General features: G+C 55.7%; 1 long non-coding RNA gene across 1 annotated transcript; it reads right to left on the bottom strand.

Moving 5' to 3' along the window:
* Positions 1-502: 502 nt before the first annotated feature.
* On the bottom strand, positions 503-5,119 carry LOC106894766. The gene is made up of 3 exons (XR_001413306.1): positions 4,984-5,119; positions 2,411-2,500; positions 503-935 (listed from the first exon to the last, which is right to left on the bottom strand). It is a non-coding gene; the product is annotated as an uncharacterized LOC106894766 (long non-coding RNA).
* Positions 5,120-5,257: the final 138 nt, after the last annotated feature.

Raw genomic sequence — 5,257 nt, 5'->3', positions numbered from 1 at the left:
AAATAGCCCCGAGCTGCGCAGAGGGACGCCTGGGGAGAGCTGGTGCGCACACTGCAGGCTTTGTCTGGGGCAGGTCGGCTGGGTGTGTGCTTCCTGGCATACAATTCCCAGATTAGCAGGAGCCCGGCTGCCAGCAGCTCCTCCAACCCGGCCGTGAACGAGCTGCTCGGGGCTGGGAACCACCGCCGAGGTCAGTGGTTCAAGAGCCCAGAGCTGCCAAGGAGCTCAGGGTAAAGATGGGATGGGACCGGGCAAGGACACAGGGATGGGCATCTCCTGCCACGTGCCCAAGAGAAAATGAAGGGCAGGACCCCCCAACCCCTCTCTGATACCTCTGCAAGAGGTTGGTTTTGCCTTTCAGCCCCGAGGGGTGGAAGCCACCACTGGCCAAACCAGACAAGGCAATCTCTCCTCTCCTTTTGCAGCCAGAGGGGAAGAGAGGCAGGAACCTGTCTCTTCTTACCCCAAAATTAATAAATAAAAACCTTAAAAGCCAGAGGGAATAACTAATGTGGAGAATATGAAAAAGCGAGAGGGTGAAAGGGTTTCAAGACAGAACTTTTTAATAAGGGAAAGTGAATAATCAGAGGGAGAAGTGAGAACAATTTATTCACACTAAATGCTTAATCTGAAAAAAAAAATATATATAAATAATTCAAAGCAAAGCCAGGCTGTGCCAGCCAGGGGAGTGAGACTCATGGGTCCTTCCTGAGCAACAGGAAAGGAGAAAGGAAAACTGGAAACATGTTCACTAAAGGGAAATGTCAGGGAAAGAAGAGGAAAAAGCTGGAGCTGAGGACCTCTTTAGGACAGGGCTAAGAGTGGCGGGTACCAGGGTGGGGGGCAGAAAAGAAGGGCCAGGGTCACACTCTCCTCCAGGGGGGCTGCCGATGTAGGGTGGTCCATCGGGGGCTGCTCCCCACCTCTCACTGGATCTGGGGAAGGAAAAGGATGGACTTCAGGGTCCGATGCAGAGCAGCACTGCTTCCCACCAGCCCTGCCACCCACTCCCACCGCCTGATGGGGCTCCCAGTGCAGAGCCAGACCCCAAAAGGGGCTTTTTCCACCCATCACCTGCAGCTGCAGGATGGCATGGGGCTCTGGGCACCTCCAGCATCTCTCACCACAAGAGCTGGACCCATGCTGGGTGTGTTGCAACCACCAGCGTGAAGCAGAGCTGCTCCAACACCCCACTGGCACCCAGCTGCTTGCACCCCTCCAGCCCCAGCCCCATTTACTGCCTCGGAGAAGCTGGACACCAGCAATTCCCCCCGACTGGGGCTCCAGGAGCCACGCCAGCCGTGTCCCTGCCGTTATCCGCCCGTGCTGATGAATCGGCCTCTGTTTGGAGACACCCCCTCGGAGGCTGAAAGGAGCTACTGTGTGGGCTCTGGGGATCAGACTGTGGCTGGTGGGTTCAGACGGAGAAGCATCCCCTGTTAAACCCCGGGTGCCGTCCTAAATGCCCAGAGCCTGTGCCTGCCCACACACTGCAGAGCGAGGTGGCTGCCGAGCGAGCCCAGAGCAGAAAAAAAAATAAGAATAAATGAACCAAGCAAACAACCCGGTAAAAGTCCTGGCCCGCACGGCATGAGACAAAGAAACTGCCTCCACACTCCGATTTCCAACACTATTTGGGAATTTCCCATCCCCCTGATGCAGCTACTGAAGCCAAGACAACACATCTGGTCTCTGCAGGAGGGAGGAGATGGGCTGCTGTGAGCTGACCCCCACGTACCCAGTGGGCAGTGAGGGCGAGCAGCCCCCCCAGGACCTCCCTCCCCACCTCCCAGACGTGCTCTTCCTGTGCATGGGGCGAAGGAAGTCGCTTTTTCCTCTCTCCCGGGCTGTCCCTGCCCTCGGGAGGAGAGTGTGGGGGTTCGGCTGCCCTCGGCTCACACCGTGAGGAGTGATGGCCACAGAAGGATCTGCCCTCACAGAGCCAGGCCTGGAAACTCCCCGCCTTCCCTCCGCCTGTGGACAGAGGGTTTCCACAAACAGTTGTCTAGAGCCCTTGTCAATCCCGATTCCAGAGGCATTCAGAAATACAGCACTCCGGAGGGGAGGAATTGGTAGGCGAGCCCTAGTATGAAAGGGGAAACTGAGGCAGGGAGTGCAGAACCTCTCTTCTCAAAGGGAAAACTTAAAACTAGGCTCATTTAATAAATAACCTCACTGAAAGATGCTGGTTTTTCTCCTGTAGAAGCCACTAGCTCTTCTAAAATGGATTTATGGACCTGGCACTGTAATTTTAAACATATTGGCCCAAGTGCCCTGCACATGGTCCCACAGCAGCTTGGTGGAGGAGGCAGAAATACAGCTGTGGTCACAGAGGACCACGGTGGCACGTGGTGCCAGGAGAGTTGCCCCATCTCTGTGCACCGATGGCCTTTTTCTCTTCTAGACTCACCTCAGGCTTTTCCAGGGGTTCCTCCTCCACCTGCTCCCAGCAGTACCCAGCTTCTCCCAAAGCAGCCACGGGCTTCTCCTGCTCTCTCTTCTGAAAACCTCGGTTAGAGAAAGAAATATGTCAGAGAGACAGACACCCCGAGCGCTGCAGCAAATTGGAATAGCACTTGGAATGTGTCCTCATGGCCAGGAACTGACCCCAGACGTTGCCTCCTTGGCCACTTCATCACAGACCTGCAAGACCTTTTTGAGCAGGTTGTCCCAAGGTTCTGGTGCTCAGAGAGGTCGTGCTCTCTGTGCTGACACACCAAGGGTCTGAGAGTCTTCTCAGGGTGCTCACAGGACCCCATGCTTCAGGAGGTGAAGTGGTATCTTTCTTACCTGTTAAGCAAAAATACCCGGGAGATCACAGCATGCCTCCCGGAGGGAAGAGATGGGAGCTCTGTTAATTAAAATATTTCATATCTAATGGGCAAAGTTGGAGGGAATGGTCTGGACAGAGCAATTCTGCGCTGGAGACAGAGTTGAAGAGGAGGAAGGTCTGGAAGCTCCTTCCCTCCCCTCTTGCTGGGAGCCCATATGATGACACTCACTCCCCCCCAGAGATTTATCAGCCCTCCCATAGACACCCGCAGTCACAGGAACCCCCCCCCCCCTTCCCATATTTGTACAACAGATTATCAGAAGGTGTATTTATAAGTTATTTTGTCCTAAACAGATTATAGCTTGACAGCTCTTCCAATGCCTGAAAAACACGAGCTGGTTTATGCTGGCTTCTCCGGACACGGCAAAGGGACGGTTTGATTAACGTCCAACATGCTCCAATAGCTTTTATAGGAACAAAGCCTGGATCTGTTGGGGGTTTTTTAATCAATTTGATATATCTGGTGCATGCGAGAAGCATTTTGCCTGAAGCCTCATATTCTCTCTTCACCCAGAGCCCAGAGACAGCACAGCCGTGACAAGCCCTGTGTGGAGACACCCGTGGTGCTGGCACCACAGACGTGCTCTGCAGGGACCTGGGGCATCACAGCTCCAGCCTCAGCCCCCCCGGGCACTGGGCACTTGCCACCATCCTCATCCTCCCACCCTGCCTGACTGGGAAAGGCGCCTTGCCTCCCTCAGCAACTCCAGAGGAGGAAACTCTGTGGATAAAACCCGATCAACACCAGGGGGTTTGGCTGCTCCTTCTCACAGTTGCAATTGCTCCCCATGCTGCAGCGTCCCTGGAGAGCCATCACACCCTGCTGAGATGGGTGCTGCAGAGCCAGGAGAGCTGGACCAGTTCCCTCCTGCTGGAGACCAGCAGGGCAGCCCAGTTCCAGGGCAGCCAGGGGAGCAGAGAGCAATTTTCCCTTAGTCACATCCCTGGACAGTTAAGCAATGCTGGGGTGAGCTGGACTGAGCCATGGGCTCGTGGTCAGACTGTGCAACCCACGGCCACCCACACTCCAGCAGCCTCGGGGCAGAGGTTGACGTCCTGGTTCTACCAAGGGTTTGCAGGAGATGAGCTTGCCCACCCCTGCGTGGGGTCACCAAACCTGTATCAGAGAATGACAGACTGTTATGGGCTGGAAGGGACCTCTGGAGATCATCCACTCCAACCCCCTGCCAAAGCAGGGTCACCCAGAGCAGGATGGACAGGAACACGTCCAGGTGGGTTTGGAACATCTCCAGGGAAGGAGACCCCACACCATCTCTGGTGTGGCAGCCTCTTCCAGGGCTCTGCGACCCTCAAAGTAAAGTTTCCAGAACAAAAGGAATTTCCCGTGTTCTGGTTTGTGCCCGTTGTCCCTTGTCCTGTCATCACTGAGAAGAGTCTGGTCACAGAATCACAGAATCTTCTAGGATGGAAGGGACCTTAAAGATCATCTTGTCCAACCGTCAACCGAACTGACAAAAATAGTCACCCACACAACAAACAAGGAGCATCATCACTAAACCATACCTCCCAGCACTACATCAACCCGGCTTTTGAACACCTCCAGGGATGGTGCCTCAACCACCTCCCTGGGCAGCCCATTCCAATGGCTGAGAACCCTTTCAGTGAAAAATTTTTTCCTAATATCCAGCCTGAACCTCCCCTGGCGCAACTTGAGGCCATTTCCTCTTGTCCTGTCGCCTGTGACTTGGGAGAAGAGACCAACCCCCATCTCTCTACACCCTCCTTTCAGGGAGTTGTAGAGAGCAATAAGGTCTCCCCTCAGCCTCCTCTTCTCCAGGCTGGTCCCATCCTCTTGCCACCCATATTGCTCGGCATTGATGAGTCCCCTCTCAGCCACCTTCTCCCCAGGCTGAGCAGCCCCAGGGCTCCGGAGGTGGATGGAAAACCTCCTCGGCCCCTGCAGAGGTGGTCCCTGGATGTGCCCCATCCTCCTCTCACCCTGCGGGAGCCAGGGTGTCCCCGAGGGCACCCAGGGGTGTCCCTGTCACCCGGCGGGGCTCTCCCGGCTGGGCTCGGCTCGGTTGGCAGTCGGAGAGTGCCACCTGGTGCTGCGAGGAGATGGCTCTCCCCGGCAGGTCCCCGCAGCTCTCCCCGAGGGTTGGGGGGTCACCGGGGGGCCCGGAGCTCACCTCCCCGCCGGGACCGCGTCCGAGGGGTCTGGAGCCGGGGGGAGCAGGACCGGAGTTGCAGGTCTATTCCCCGCCGCATTCAAAAGCGGCTCCTCTTCGCCTTCCAGCTCCTTCGAGCTTCCTGGGGCCTGAGGCTGCAATGGGGGAGGAAAAAGGAAAAAAGATGATGTACAGAGACATTTTGTCAGCTCTGACAACAGCTTGATCCTGATGCAACACGAATTCCATTGACCAATTTTTGAAAATAAAACCAATTTCTACCTCTCTTTCCCCC

The sequence above is a fragment of the Calidris pugnax genome, unplaced genomic scaffold, assembly GCF_001431845.1.
Source record: "Calidris pugnax isolate Ruff unplaced genomic scaffold, ASM143184v1 scaffold245, whole genome shotgun sequence".
NCBI lineage: Eukaryota > Metazoa > Chordata > Aves > Charadriiformes > Scolopacidae > Calidris > Calidris pugnax.
Note: the sequence above shows the minus strand (reverse complement) of the source record. Positions and strands in the feature narration are given on the sequence as shown.